Source organism: Oryzias latipes, chromosome 3 (assembly GCF_053564925.1).
Source record: "Oryzias latipes strain Hd-rR chromosome 3, Olatipes_Hd-rR_3.1".
Classification (NCBI taxonomy): Eukaryota; Metazoa; Chordata; class Actinopteri; order Beloniformes; family Adrianichthyidae; genus Oryzias; species Oryzias latipes.
In genome coordinates this window covers 18451817-18467945 of record NC_136239.1, presented here as the reverse complement: position 1 = coordinate 18467945, position 16129 = coordinate 18451817, and the positions used below count along the sequence as shown (strand labels likewise).

The window sequence follows — 16129 nt, the reverse complement described above, 5'->3', positions numbered from 1 at the left end:
CATGTAGATCATAATCAGGATGGGTCCTAAAACTGAGCCCTGTGGGACTCCATAGTTAACTGGAGTGCACTGAGAGGACTGTCCATTTACATTAACAAACTGGTACCTATCGGATAAATAGGATTCAACCCACTGGAGGGCAGATCCTCTAATCCCTACGTCATGCTCTGATCCACATGTGTCAAACTCAAGGCCCGGGGGCCAAATGTGGCCCTCCATGTCATTTTATGTGGCCCGCGAGAGCATAAAAGTTTTTAATTTTTTATATTAAAAATAAAAATTGATGAGGGGAATCAGACTTGAAATATCGGATTGGGCAACTATACGTCAGAACTTAGACGCTATCAAAATAACCTAACCTGACAGAATCAAATTTAAAAGGATTTACGCTAGACAAACATATGTTTTCTATGCAACTTTTATTGTCACTTTAAAAAGTTATAGTAAATAAATAATGAGTTATTTAACATTAAGGAGCAGTTACATTTATTTTTCATTACATTTACTTGTTATATATACAAGTTATATCTGGCCCTTTGAGGAGAGCCGCTATGCTGATGTGGCCCTCGGTGAAAATGAGTTTGACACCCCTGCTCTAATCTATGGAGTAGAATACTGTGGTCAATCATGTCAAAGACTGCACTGAGGTCTAACAGGACCAGAAGAGAGAGTAGTCCCTTTTTGAGGCCAGTAACAAGTCATTAGAGACTCTAACTAGTGCAGTTTCCGTACTGTGGTGAGGTCTTAGCCCCGCCTGAAATTCTTCAAAGTGGCTATTGTCCTGTAGGTGGCGGTAAAGCTGCTTAACTACAACTCTTTCTAGGATTTTTGAAATAAAGGGGAGGTTTGATATTGGTCTATAGTTGGCCAGATTTCTAGGCTCTAAACTGGGCTTTTTCAGAAGAGGTTTAAGAACTGTATATTTAAAAGACTGTGGCACGTAACCCGTTTCCAGAGAGGTATTTATTATTGTTAATATGGAATCATTAATTAGGGGAAAAGTTTCTTTAAAAAGTCTAGTGGGAATTGGGTCTAACAGACAAGTTGAGGATTTGGAGGACGTAATGACTGATGTTATTTCCGCTTGATCCACAGCAGTGAAGCAGTCTAATGTTACAGAGGTTTCTATGGATGCCTCCATTTCTACCACTTCAGCCTGCTCTGGGCTGATAGTAGGAATAACTAGATTCAACTTATGTCTAATATTTGAGATTTTACTATCGAAAAATGTAAGAAAATCATCAGAGCTAAGAGAAACAGGAATATGTGGTTCTACTGAGCTCTGGGAGTTAATCTAGCAATTACTAAAAAGAAATCTTGGATTATTTCCATTCTCTGATATTAAGGTTGAATAGTACTGAGTTTTAGCTCTACACAGAGCTTTTTTATAATTAAATAGGCTATAATTCCAGGTAGTCAGAGACTACTCTGAACCGGAGCAACGGTTTTCTCTTTCCAACTTACGGGTAACTTGTTTAAGAGAACGTGTTTCAGTGTTAAACCACGGTGCTACTCGGTTTTGTCTAAAAAACTTAGGATTCAGGGGGGCAACAATATCGACTGTATTCTTAAGGGCTTGTAAGGCATCATTAACAAATTGGTCATTTATACTGGGAATGATGCTATGGGAGCTGGTATCAGAGTATATGCTCAGAATGTCACTAAGTACTGGTTGAACTGTGAGTTTAAACTCAGACACAGAACGATCAGATAAGGTTCTTCTAAGCGGTTTCTTATTGACTAGTTTACTAATGTAAACTGGAAGGTAATCAGAAATGATGGGGTTATGAGGAAAGACACTCAGCTGGCCAATATCTATACCATGGGATAAAACAAGGTCTAGGGTGTGCTTATGACAGTGAGTGGGTTAATTTACATTTTGGGTGAAACCAACATACCAACATGATCCCATATTATTATAGTTTTCTATAATCCCATATTATTATAGTTTGATCAGAATCTAAGACAATAGTCGATAGGAAGTCGGAAAACCCGTGGAATACGGGCCGGGGGGGGGGGGGGGGGGGGGGGTTGGACAAATAATTACAAATAAAGCAGGTTTTTGATTCTTCCTGTTTGGGTGATTTATAGACAAGATGACGCTTCAAAATGAGGTATAAACATGCTTTACTTTAGGGCTGAGAAGTAATCTAGACTGTGATATTACCGCCAAACCACCTCCTTTCCCTGAAATCCTGGATTTCTGATAGTTAGCATAAGTGGGGGGGGGGGGGTGTTATTTCATTCATTCTAACATAGTCATCCTGTTGGAGCCAAGTTTCTGTTAAGGCTAATAGACTAAGTTTGTTTTCATTAATTAACTCATTGACTAAGGCAAAATGCAAGTTATTGAACAGATTAAAACCAGTAATCATGCATAAGTGGTCTTTTAAGTGGTAGTACAAGATTTATTTCAAATCAAATCCAAATGTCCATTAAATGAAAAAATAAGTCTACACATGACTTTGAAAATATGATTTGAAAGGGGAATGCAAGAAGCTTATGCTTATAAAAATCCAAACCTCCATTCAACAACACTCGTAATAACAAAACAACAAGATTGAACAATTTGACATTATAACGCAGACATACCAGAAGCACCTGACAAAGACAGACATACACGCCCAAATACTCCAACCACACACCACACCCCCTATAAAAAAGGAAGAAGAAAACAAGAGGCCTCAGCTGAAAAAAGATGCAAGAACAAAAAAAAACAACATGTGTGAACACATATTTTAATTATTATTATGCCATATTTAGAGAAAATATAAATATCTGTGTCGTTTTCTGGGACATAGTTTCTGCTAAGCAGTATTTCAAAAACTGACTACAGAGCTGTAGGCGGGACTGCCTGGGAAGTAACTCTGCTCTGATATCCCATCATCCCTTTGTTTACACTCTCTCCAACTAGCCTACACCCCTACAACTCAACAATTAGCGGTGAAAAGAAAATGGCGACCAATATTGTAGCTATTTAATCATGTATTTTTGAGCCTGATGGCAGCTCAGATGAAGAAAAAAAGGCATACATGGATCTATTTGTCTACCAGTGGATGCACCGTTATGGAACAGAGCAGGGAGTTTGTGGCCCACCCATTTCAGTTTTCTATGCCACATATGTAAGCTTTTCCAAATGACACTTTTTCATCTGATCCTGATTTACTACTATTCGAATAAAGAAATACTCTTACATATATAATATATCTTAAATTCTTTAATAGATGTCCATATTGAGGAAAACAAAAACATGGGGAAAACACCAAAACACAATTTTTATTAGAGTGGGTCTTAAAACCCACAGAAACACATGCAAACACAAAGAAGAGATAAAAGCTACATTATGTTAACTGTAACTGACTCCTAAATGTAAGCAGTTTAGTGCTCAGACTCTTTGTCCAGCCTGTATCTGTGAAAATGAGTTCCGTCACTCGATAAAAGGTTGAACCATGTGAACACGTTAAAACGTGTGTGTGTGTGCATTTTTTAGACAAAGAGAAGGAAAGGGGGCCTGTCTGCAAGGAACGAGGAGAGCCGTGACTTTCTATCTGACAAAGTTGGGTAATTAACGACATAGTCTATTAAAGGGAGAATATTCAGCCAGTGATAAATGGCTTTAATAAAGGGGCCATGTTCTCACTAACAGAGACAGATCCTGCCGCCACCGTCCCCCTGCCCACCAGATAAAGCTACCCTGACTCCCATCTCTCCAGCCTCTTCATCTTGCCTTTTCCCATCGGCAGTCGTTCTCCTTTCTTTTCTCCACCTTCTTAACTAACTTTTAAATGTCTTTCCATATTTCTGGTGGACAGTGAAGTCTTTTCTCCGTTTACGCTGACATTTCAGAGCGTCCTCTCATCAAAACGATCGAAATGGGTTTGCTTTGTCCCCAAAAACACACAACCCAACCTCTGCGATCTCCTTTGTGTCGAGGTCATGCAAATTGGACAATTATGAAACACCCTGACGGATTTATGCCACACAGCAGCCCTTTAACGGGGCATGTGCTACTGCTTTATGTGTCCTGGTGGATTTTAGGGTAAGGCCTGACCACAGGGGTCACATTCATCTCAGCCTGTATTGTGAGATTGGTCCAAATATTGGTTCTCATTATAAAAGCTCACTATTAAACAGGGTTCTAGATAAGGAGATGCTGTCCATTCACAGATTTCAGGATTTGAAATCCTAAAGAAGATGCAACGTAAGCAAAAGAGACTTTGATGTTTTTTTATTTTGAAATATCTTGGAAACAAATAAAATATTATTTTGTGGAGTTGAAAAATAACAGGAAAATCATCGACTTATATAGAACCTGAGCTTCATGACTCATATGAGCTTTTTTAGACAAACCTTTTGCTAAAGAAGTTCATAAAAAATGCATTATCTATTTTTCAGAAACCTATTATTTGTCAGGGTTTTGTTACTTTTATGAACATAAAATGTTCTGGCTAAAGAGAGCTAACTGTCTCACATTTCTGTGCCTTGTTGTTTTGAGTAAAACTAGGGGGGAAATGAAAAATATACTGTTTGAGTTGTTTTTTTTTTTTTTAATCTGCTATCCTGTTTTGAGAAAGAAAATACAGATGTAGAATAAGTTCAATGAAATATATCTAATAGATGACAATGAGTTACAGTCTATCTTTTCTTCTGTTCACTCTACAGCATTCAGGAAGCTCAGGCAGCAAGAATGAAGACACCCACAAAACGCTTCACCACACAGGAACAGGCTGGACCCACCTCCCTGTGTTCATGGTTCCTGAACTGTATCATCCTGTGCTCTCTTGCAGGACCAAATACTAGGAGTCAATTAAAATCACATGAGAATCTAATTAGGGACCTCTTTGTGCAGCAGACCTGGAGGTAAAGTCATTGGGGAGCAACTCTGCCAAGACCCTGACACTCGGAGAACACACTCTGTAAATTAATAGAGAATGACCAAGAAGGAGCTCTGTGACTGACTTGGACCTCAGCTTCCTCGGAGGCAAAACGTTCAGGGCTGATTGCTCTCATTAAATGTGTTATAGCAGTGTAATTATAATATGTCTGGCAAACGGGATGACTCTCAGTTTGTGGCTAGCTTGGACTGTTTGGAAAAGTTTAATATTCACGCGTGACGTTAAAATGAGACCAGGAGGGAGAAAAAATGTTCAGCTGACGTTTTCTATTTTTTATATATATATATTTTTAACATCCTTATGTGAGCAATAGTGAAGCATTTTAATCAGATGTAAAATGACTGATCATTTTGCTTTTATCGTTTGAACTAAAGTAGAGTTGAACAGACTTTCATGCTATAATTAGGCTGATAATAACATTGGTTGAATTATTGCACTTTTGTTATTCAAGTCTTTTCTGCACTGGTTGTCAGATGAGATATTAGCGTGGACATATTTCTTATTCTGGCAGCAGCACAGTGACTGATATCATTTAAATTACACCTCCTTGGGCAGAGTCTTCGGAAATACTTTGTAGGTGGGAATTTATCACAAAATGATGTGAAGAAAATGAGGAACATCTTGATAACAATAGCAAAAAAGGCCTTTATTTTGTAGAAAGGTGACTTATTTTGTTTAGAGCAAACCGGTCACAACAAAGGTGTGACTTGAGTTAGCGCAAAAGTAAGCTCTACAAACACAATCCAACAAAGAAGGTCAAAAAATGACATATTTATGATTGTTTTTGTTCCACGTTTTAGATACAGTCTTCATCTACCATAGTTAATAATCCAGATGTATACAAACATTAATTAATTAGCTGCCAGGAGCAATTATTGCATACTATCTGCAAATCTCATCATTGGCACCTCCCAAATATTTCATTTTGCCAAAAATGTAAAAGCCGATGTTGGGGTTGAATTACTGTACAACAATACTAAACTCCAGACCTCCAGACAATAACACAGTATGACATCTAAAGATGTGAAAATTCTGCTTCACTGGCATAATGTCTTTGAGCTCATCAGCACACTTGCAACATGTCACCTTTGTTGTAATGGTCTATCACTTGACCTGTTTGTCGTAGGTTTTTACATGAAGGAAGTTAATTGAAATCACAGCCTCTTCTACTATGTTTAAAACTGGCTGATGGTTAGCTATCTGAATGTGCTTATATTTACACTGGCAGGTTCGTTCCGCACCTGGATTCATTTCCTTAAATATTTCAAATGATTTGTTCAGCAAGTGTGAAAGCTCACCTGGACTCCAGAACTGAAGTGCACATCAAACAAGCAAACCTGGTACTCTTGAAAGCGCGATTCTTGGTTAAAGACTGGGAGTGCAGAAGTGAACAAGAAGGCAGTAAATGGCAGAGAGCCCAATTAATAACTTGTAGAGGTAAGGTGTATGTATGAAAGCAGACCAAACTAGAAAAAAGTAAGAAAGCTATCAACATCTGAGTCCTCTGTAGTAAGATGAAAGCAATCTAGAGAGCAGGAAGCAAGGCTTCTTTGAATGTTTTCTCCTAACATTATACTATATTTTGTTATTAATAGAAGACAACCTATAGCCTTGCATGGATAAAATTTAATTTGTTTTGAATTGTTTCCCTCAGGGCTTATCTGGTCTTTGGTAAATCCTGAAGGAAAGAATTGATTTGGGAATTTTTTAAACAAAGGTTTTACCGTTAGTTACAGTATATCAGGTTTAAACATAAGCAAGAAGGCCCCCAGTTCAAGTCCTGGCTGGTGTACCTAAAACAGAACATTAACCGGGAACCTTTCTGTGTGGAATTTTCATGTTCTCCCCATGCGTGGGTTTTCTCCCACCGTCCAAAAATATGCTTCATAGGTTCAATGGTTACTCTAAATTGTTCCTAGGTGTGAACGGGAGAGTGCATGGATGTGTGATTTGTGGCCCTGCGACAGACTGGCGACCTGTTCAGGATGTCCCCTGCCTTCGCCCACGAATGGCAGGGGACATCCTCCAGCAGCCTTGAGACCCCAAAAGAGACAAAACAGGTTTAGTAGAAGAATGAATGATGGTTTAAATATTGGTAACATGTGAAACCCTTGTCCACATTCAAAGCAATTCCAAGCTGTAAGCTGAAAAAAACTGTGTAACAATGAAAATTAGCCAGGATCAAAGCATGCAGTAGCTGCTTGAACTCCTGCTGCCTCTCACTCTCTGCCCTGCCTTCTGTCTCCCTCTGCAGTGACAGCTGTGGCCTTTGAGTTTGGTTTTGTTATCACTTCAGCTTCACATTTTCAAACGCAGGCCATTACCGTAATCTTTCTAGGTATTCTGTCACAATGACGGACAACTGCAATGACACTCGTAGAGGTTGCAGGGTTGATTTCTCATAATGCAATACAGAGGAATGTCAACAACACCCTTTAACTCCATGGAATTTAAAGCCAGGGGCTAAAATTATATTTTTTTTATGGCTCACATTCTCAAGTATTTTACAATGAGATGCTGCAGTGTAAACTATGCTATACGTTCTAACCTGACTATATTGCTGCAGTTGCAGAAGAATGTTAGACCCACATTCACTCTTGATGGCAAAACAGTTCATTGTAAAATCTTGTTTCGATAATGCATTGTGGACCACTGTAGGCCTGCACAGATGAGCGGCTGCACTGGTGGCCAAAAGTGCATCGTTTTCATTCCCAACAAACCCATTCTGCTCACCTTTGAAATGCCACTATATTGTTTTCATGCCTCATGTAAGCACAGAGTTATTCTACACATTAAACTAACTTTAACTCCGCACCTATGGACCACATTTCCACAGCATTATTCATATATATCTTAAATGAATGTGTTATAGGTTTACACAAGCCTACAAAAGAACAAGGGTTTACGTCTTAGTTGTTAACTAATCCACGATCAGTCTATTGGCTAATTTTTCCACTGCTAGCTAGTGAGTCTGACCCACAATAAGTTCAAGTTTTCCAAGTGACCCTGAATGGATCTGTGAAACCTTAATTTACCACTACATTACAGGAAAACTTAAATTTCAAAACGAACGGACAAAAAGAAACACGAGGCAACTTCATACTAAATCCACAACATATCAGACATTTTACCACAGAGAAACCACAGCTTCCTAAAGTATCCAAAAATGAATTACATTGTAGATTATCATGTAATTATGGATCTTTCCAAAGACTGATAGAGCTGGAAAATTGAGTCCTGAATATTTCATAATGCATACCATCATTGTGGGGGGAAATTATTTAGGGATAGCATGCTCATTTGCAGAATGGATAAAGGTTCATTGCAAGTCACCAGAGTGCTGTAATTGGAAAGCTTCCGTGATTCAAAGGCGTCATTCAAAGATGAGCACGTCTACTGGGTAACTGCACTCAGTACACCATTAATCCTCAATCACACAACCAAAAACTATCAGCAGCCGTCCAGACCTATAAAGCAGCTGCCACAATTCCTTACTTGTGTCAGTTATAAATCATGCACATGGATGAGATAAAAATTAAGATTTTTTTTGCAGATGAGTCTTGGCATCCTTCCTGCCCCTATTATAGTGAAATGAGTTAAGAATGTAAATTATTTACACATACTGTACCTTTTAATGAAGCACACTTGTACACAGTGTGCTACACTGTTCATATGTATAAATCTTCATCAGACAATTATAATACATATCATGACACAACACAAAAACCACCTGGGAAAAACAAACAACTTAAGCCTGGATAGATTACTTACAGGAATACTCTTACTGCGTTGCATAAGTATAATTTTGTCGCCTGTAGGAAACATATGAAGAAACGCCAGATTTGACAAATGTAATCTTTAAAAGGCAAATCTAAATGTCAGAGAGACAGATACTTTACACATATAGAGCACTGCCTTCTGGGTGTAACAGAGAAAAGTGTGAGAGTGATATTTTTTCCTAGAGGAAATGAGTTGCAATTCCTTGTCGTCATCAAGCAACACGCAGTGTGGAGAGAAGTGCAGAAACTGCTGGGACAGTAGTCAAAAAAACGATGGACAGACAACAAAATTATGTTCTGATTTTTGGATTTAAAAAAATAAATTACTTGATTTTATATTTTATTTTATTGCAATCAAATTTGCATTATAAGGGCTCCAATTACCTTCTTCTTCTTTTCATTTCAGCTTTTACCTTCAGGGGTCACCAGAGCAAATCAGCTTCATTCATCTAACCCTGTCTTCTTCATCCTCTACTACGACACCAGCCACCTTCATGTATTCCTTCATTGCACCCATAAACCTCCTCTTTGGTCTTCTTCTAACTATCTTGCCTGGCAGCTCAAGATTCAGCATCCTTCTATCAATATATTCACTGTCTGTCCTCTGGACATGCTCCATTTAACTGTTTACAGTTAATCTCTGTAGTTACATGAACTCCTGCTTTCATTGCACAGTATTGTAGTTGATGTATGAAGTATACAGAAAAAGTAAGCATTTACCGGTAGGCAAACGTCTATAAGGCAACATTTATTTTTCTTGTAAACTACGAACTAATATGTGGATTCCAAAAAGTACTTTAAATTATTTAAGTTTCACAAGAAATAAAGAACACGATGGAGAATGATATGTACTATTAGAGTAATATTAAATGACTACTTATTGTTCCAGTCTTTCTATTTTTGTTCTTTTATTGGGAAGTTTTGTTCCCATTTTGGTTGCTTGTTTTGTCTTGATTGTGTACTACAGTGGTACTGTACATCAATAGTTTTCCATGTATTCTGTTTCTATACCCACTTCTTTCCAGCTAATCGTAAGGGTTGTTTCAGCAAAATCCAACTTTGTTCTGATATTTTCGAATTTTAAAACATACCCCCTCCCCCGTGTGTGCTTAAAAAAGCTCATTTATGAATGTAAACAATGAACCAAAAAGCTAAAAAGCAGGCATCTCAGTTTTTCCTTGGTAAAAAATACACATTCTGTTGCATCAAGTTAAGACTGAAAATGTGTCTTGTGCTTTAAAATCTTTGTGAAAAGTAAATACTCATAATGACTGTAAACCTTCTATCACCAGCATCCTGTAAATGTTGTCCTTTAACACTTTTTGAGCATTCTGCAAACCATTTAGAAACATGTACTTAAGAAAGATGTTTGTTATTTGTGATGCGGTGAGGGCATAACTAAGGATAAACTTTTCTCCAAAGAATAGAAACAGCATGATATGGTTCACCAAAGATACTTGACATGAAAATATGTATTGCTCGTTTACGTTGTAGTCTGTTTCTCTCTGTATTGCCTTTGATCACTGCTCTCATCCAGAAGATGGCGGATATCAAGTAAGAGAAACCAACTAAAGTGATGTGTTTAGCTTTTGCCATCAACCAGTTTCTTATGATTTCACAGAAAACCCAAGGATCCCTCATCAGAGAATCACTAGCATTGGTGGATCCAATCAGTAGCCGCGTTTACATGGGCAAAAGTAATCGGAATGAACGCCTGATCGGAAAGAAAATGCGTCATGTAAACGCGCCGTTCGGAATACTCTGCCCCGATCAGACTCATTCGGATCAGAATTTCTTTCCGATCGAGATAGGTGGGTTATACCGAATCGTTTATCTGATCGTAGAGCATGTAAACAGTCATTCCGATCGTGTGTCACTACTGCTCTGGGTTACGTCATGCATAGACGGTGTTTCGCTGAGAGAAAGCTTTGGAGCTCATACGGGACCGACCAGCCGCTCTGCGGACGCCCCGTGAAAAGCGCCGCTCCGCTCTCGCCCCGCTGGCTCTCCCCTCTCTTTCACCCCTCACCGGGGAGATTCGGAGGAGGAGCGCTTCGTGCCCCCCGACGCTCACTCGGTCCACTGGCACCCGAGTGAGCAGAGCAGCTGGATTAATAATTTTGTGTCGGGGGGGGTTACGTGTGCGTTTTGTTGTTTTGTTATGTGTGGGAGAATTCAGACTGCGAGCCGTCCCGCCGCTCTGGGTTAGTGGCTGCAGGACTCAGGAGGACCCGTGTTCGAACAGAGCTCGGGGCGCCAGCTCACAGAGTGGCTTTCGGGGCGGTCTGTGTAAACTTTTCAGAGCAGAAAATAAATGTCGCTCAGTCCTTAGAAAGCTGCAGATTGCTGCGTTTCTCGCACGGTTGTGGATTTTGTGTCCATCCATCAGGCTAATGATGTTAGCCCGTGTTAGCCTGTCCTAAGCTTTCGTCCATCTTAATTCTTACACAAAAAGCACTGACCACACAGATTAAATATAACGATGAGCAAACAGGCACTTCATAATATTCATAACATTAATAAAAAGCACGTTTGGAAGATCGTCTCGTATGTTACCGAGCTGCTGTATAAATGTCTGGGGCAGCGGTTTGTTTACAACGGGACCTATTTCCGCATCCGGGTGATTTTACACTACTGCGCATGCCCAAATTATTCATTCCGAACGAAAGTGTGAGCCATGGGAACGTTTGTTCTAATCGGAAAAAAGGCTTTCTGTGCCCATGTGCACGGGTGAATTGTAACCCGACCATTGATCCGATCAAGATATTCTGCCCATGTAACCGCGGCTCTGTAAGTAGTTTGGTTTGTCGATGAATGGAGGAGGAATGGTGAAAATGAGTGACAGAGTTTGGGAAAGTGAGCAGAATCCAGATTCCTTTACCTTCTTTCTGTTCCTCCTTCTATGGGTCATGTTTTTCAAGTATTAATGGGAAGGTCAGGGGAGAGCTGATGTGAACTTTGACTGGAAGGCATCTTTGTCCCGGAGTGCTTTCGGGTATGTCGTCAGTTCAACAAAGAACCAGCAGGCTCTTCTCTTAGCATGCAAATGAGACAGGGACAAATGTCCCATCACTTCTGGGGCTTCATGTCCCAAAGTGCTTAACACTTTTCCTGTCAACCTACACCCCCACCACACCCACCCACCTCCCATCAACCCCAGCTGCTTCAAAAATCCATCCTGAGCCTCCCTCACTCTTTTTTTCTCCCATCTTATGTTCTTTAAATGAGTTTCCCACTCCATTCCTTTCTCACAATTCAATTTTACAAGGCCATTATCCTGGGTGTAATGTGGAGGTTAAATATATCGGGGCAGACATTATGTGAAAATAATTAGTGCTAATGAATAATGCACTCATTCAGCTGATGAAGGATGGTTGTCAGAGTAATGGAGTTCAAGGGAGGGACCCCTCTGACAAATGAAATTAAAATATTTAAACACTGTTTTACAATATTACAAGGCCCTCACACTTTGTCCCCGCTCCCCCTCTGTGTGGAATGGATCTGTCCCTGAAATCCGCCGCGCCATTACTTAGCTGCAACATCTGTGCCACCAAACAACAGCCAGGCACGAGTACATATCCCATCACCACACTTTTTACATGGAAGAAGCTCTGAACTGATAATGGCACAGGTCTTATTGACAGCTGCTGTCTTTCTGTCCAATTATATTTCCCCACTGCTATTTTTAACCACCACTCTCATTCAGCCTTTTAACAATCTCACTCTTCCTCTGTCACCAGACAGTGAAGAATTTAGGGTTTAAATTGCATAGTTTATTGTGTCTTTCCAGACGATTTGCTTTGTATAATCAATAATGTGGAGCCTAACATTTTGTGTCTGATAAATGGAAACACATCAACCCCATTTCATTAGACATAGAGAGGCCAAAAGAAAGTGATTTTGACATGAGACAGAAAACGTAAAACCTATAGGACGGAGAGGTTCTCTACGAAATCTGATTGGCTTTCAAATCGATCCTATTTAGCATGTCATTAAAACTTGGATACTTCTGTTTGCACAAGGTTTATGCTTTTTGAGCATTTAGTTGTACATCCACAGTCTGTGGAAGAATGTGAAATTAAAAATGTGTTGTCTTATGTAGAGTTTAAACTTATCAGTTTTAATGTAATATTGACACAATGTTATGGAGCTTTAAAACATACAAAAAGGAAATTCCATTTTTTTCTGCTGCAGGGAAAGAAGATCCTGCCTTTATTTAATGTTTGCAAGATGTTAGCATTCTTAGATTGATTGTATTTCTCCTTTCCTACTATATGAAAAAATATATAATTGGTAAATTTTCTTTAGAAGAATATAGTATTGATGAAGAGGTGGAGGGGAAATCTCAGAAAACAGGAAGTTATGATGAGCAGAATAAAGATGGACTTGCAAACATGGCAAAATGGGGATGCAGAGTTTTTTTTATATCAGCTTCAAAGTTGCATTATGGGGTCTCCCACAATCCAAAAACATGCTTTATAGGTTAACTGGTGACTCTAAATTGCCCCTACAATCACTCATTTGTGAATGCCCCTGTTGCAGGGGTACAAAATGAGTGAATGTGTGCCTCTGCAACACGATGGTGATCTGTCCAGGGTGAACCCCTTCTTTGCCCTACAGTCACTGGGACAGGTTCTGGCAACCCCCGTGACCTCAAAAGGGATACAGTAAGTTATGAAAATGGATGCCTGGGTTGTAAAATGGATATTTGATAAGCACTGGTTTCATCCAACTATTACAAATTGCTCTAATTTGTTTTTGCTCAATGTGGTGGCATCCCATTTGTGTATCTTACAGAGGAAAAGAACAGAAAAAGCTGCAGTGTTGTATGAGTTGTTAAAAAATAAGCAGTTGCAGTCATTTTTCTACACAATTTCCAAATTATAGTCTGAATTCCCATTTTACCTAAAGGGGGCGCTGTAGGCATGATCAATGATACAGCTCATAGTCGTGGCCAAAAGTTTTGAGGACTACATAAAAATTGGAAATTTGGAAAGGTTGCTGCTTAAGTTTTTTTAATAGCAATTTGCATATACTCCCGAATGTTTTGAAGAGTGATCAGATGAACTGCATTCTTCTTCTTTGCCATGAAAATTAACTTAATTTCAAAAAAACTTTCCACGGCATTTTATTGTTGCTGTCATTGGACCTTCAGAGATCATTTCAGTAATCGTCTTGTTAACTCAGGTGAGAATGTTGACGAGCACAAGGCTGGAGATCATTGTGTCAGGCTGATTGGTTTAGGATGGCAGACTTGACATGTTAAAAGGAGGGTGTTGTTTGAAATCATTGTTCTCCCATTGTTAACCATGGCGACCTGCAAAGAAACGCATGCAGCCCTCATTGCAGTGCATAAAAACGGCTTCACAGGTGATGATATTGTGACCACTAAGTTTGCACCTAAATCAACAATTTATAGGATCATCAAGAACTTCAAGGAAAACGGTTTGATTCTTGTCAAGAAGGCTTAAGGGAGTCCAAGAAAGTCCAGCAAGTGCCAGGATTACCCCCTAAAGGGGCTTCAGCAGTGGGATATGGGTGCCACCAGTGCAGAGCTTGCTCAGGAATGGCAGCAGGCAGGTGTGAGCGCATCGGCACACACAGTGAGGCCAAGACGTGTTTCCTATAAAATACAAAATTTTTCACGACTTCTGATGTGTGTGCAAAATTTGGTGAGTTTGCTACAGGCCTCGAAAAGACCTTTCGGCAGAAGAAAAATAATAATAATAATAATAAACTTTGTAAAAACAATAGGGTCATTGCACTATGTGATCGGGCCCTAATTATGGGGCCGGAAGTGTTTTTGCCCCACATCAAACATTGAGCTACAGTAGAGGCGGATGATTCAAGCTCCACTCCCACTTTTTCTGTTCCCCTTCGCCTGTGCAGCCCAGAAACACTGATTAAAACCATAACATTAAAAGGAAATTACAGCGAAACAATTTATTCTTAATGTAGCAGTCATATGAAAAGGGAAGAAAGATGGACAAAGAGCTGTATTAATAATGCATTCTTTAATTAAGCAACTGGGATGCAAAGAGAGGGATCAAGGCATGAGGAAACACGGACAAGGAAGGAGGAGTGGGAGGCAAAGACAATGAAGGGAAGAAGGAACAAAAATCAAGAGTAAAAGTGGCTGAGAAAGTGTAAAACTGAGGAGGATCAGATTGCAATTCTGCAGGCTTTTTGCACGCCCTGATTCATGGGCAGTAAATATGCAAACGCCTAATGGCCATGAGGCAATCAGAAGACTGCCACTCATCTACATGTTGCACAGTAGGCCATAATCCATCTGAGGGCCAAGAAATAATGATACAAGGAAGAAGAGGAGGGACTGTTTATAACTTCAGACAGCTGTAATTTATACAGATGTGAGGGACATGCACAGCAGCCTCTGGCCACAGAACTCCATTGAAAAGAACAGACAGTAATATTGTTTTAGTTTAATGAAGGACAATTTGATTTAAGCACCAATTATGGCAAATAGGTCTGCTGTCATATAAAGTTTTAAAACAGGTGATCGAGCCATGATTAAAATGAAGGAGAAACAAATCCACAAAGGAAGAAGAAGGAACTCCTTTCTGCCCTGAAAGGCAACAGCAAGGTCACAAATAAAAAATAAAAAAAAGCTGCATGTTGCACATGAATGTCAAGTTATATGTAAAGCCATACCTGTGTGTATAAACTTTACCAGTGGCAATAAATCTGTCATTTCACTGCTTAGTTGTGTTTGCTTTATTTGCAAATATTCTCACAGGAACAGACACCCGAACACAAATACAGACTTTTTCCCTCACAGAAGACATTAACACTGGGATTCTGCTGCTGCTGGAGGAAGTAATAAATAGTGTCCAACATTGATAAACTAATGCAATTACCTGCAGGGCAAGCAAGTCGGCTAATTTAAAGATACCAGGTTTGTTCATGGGGTGGAAGGCTCTGAATAGGACCCAAGGGTGAACGATGGCGCCTTTATTACATCTGAGAGGTCAGCCTGGTAGCACTGTATTAGAATTGATCTTTTGATCCCCCCTGTGTGCGCACACACCTTCGTCTGACTGAGGAACAAAAGCAGAAAACAGCTTATCCGGCGCAAAGGGTTAACTCTGCCAGGCAGGCAGCCTAATTGAGCACCACACATCTCAGCTGCACGGCAGAAACAGGAACCTGGAGGGTAGTAACAAGCCGGCCGTGACTTATTCACATAATAAACCGAGCAGATATCTAAATGAGCCATTGAGCTTGCCAGAGGGAGGTAGGCCATTAGGCGGCTTGGACTGTGGGTACATATTTGTATATCTACAATTGCCCTATCATTTGCATACATGGCTGACAACAGAAATGTTAAATGGCATTTGCAACCAGGGACCAAGTGACACAACAATCCAAGTCTTCACTCGATGACAGCTTCAGAAACAAATCATTTATTTGAGATAATATTAAGAATTATAATAG

The 16129-nt window shown here is 39.7% G+C and overlaps 1 long non-coding RNA gene across 2 annotated transcripts in view; it reads left to right on the top strand.

The window, feature by feature from the left end:
• Positions 1-9218, top strand: part of LOC105356948 (uncharacterized) — a 28993-nt gene extending 19775 nt beyond the window's left edge. Inside the window, exons 3-4 of one of the 2 annotated variants that reach the window (XR_013654836.1) lie at positions 4663-4860; positions 9081-9218. This is a non-coding gene — a long non-coding RNA (uncharacterized LOC105356948). Of the gene's footprint in view, positions 1-4662; positions 5329-9080 lie in introns of those variants that run through there. The other variant, XR_910992.4, reaches the window with a different exon arrangement.
• The last annotated feature ends 6911 nt before the right edge of the window (positions 9219-16129 follow it).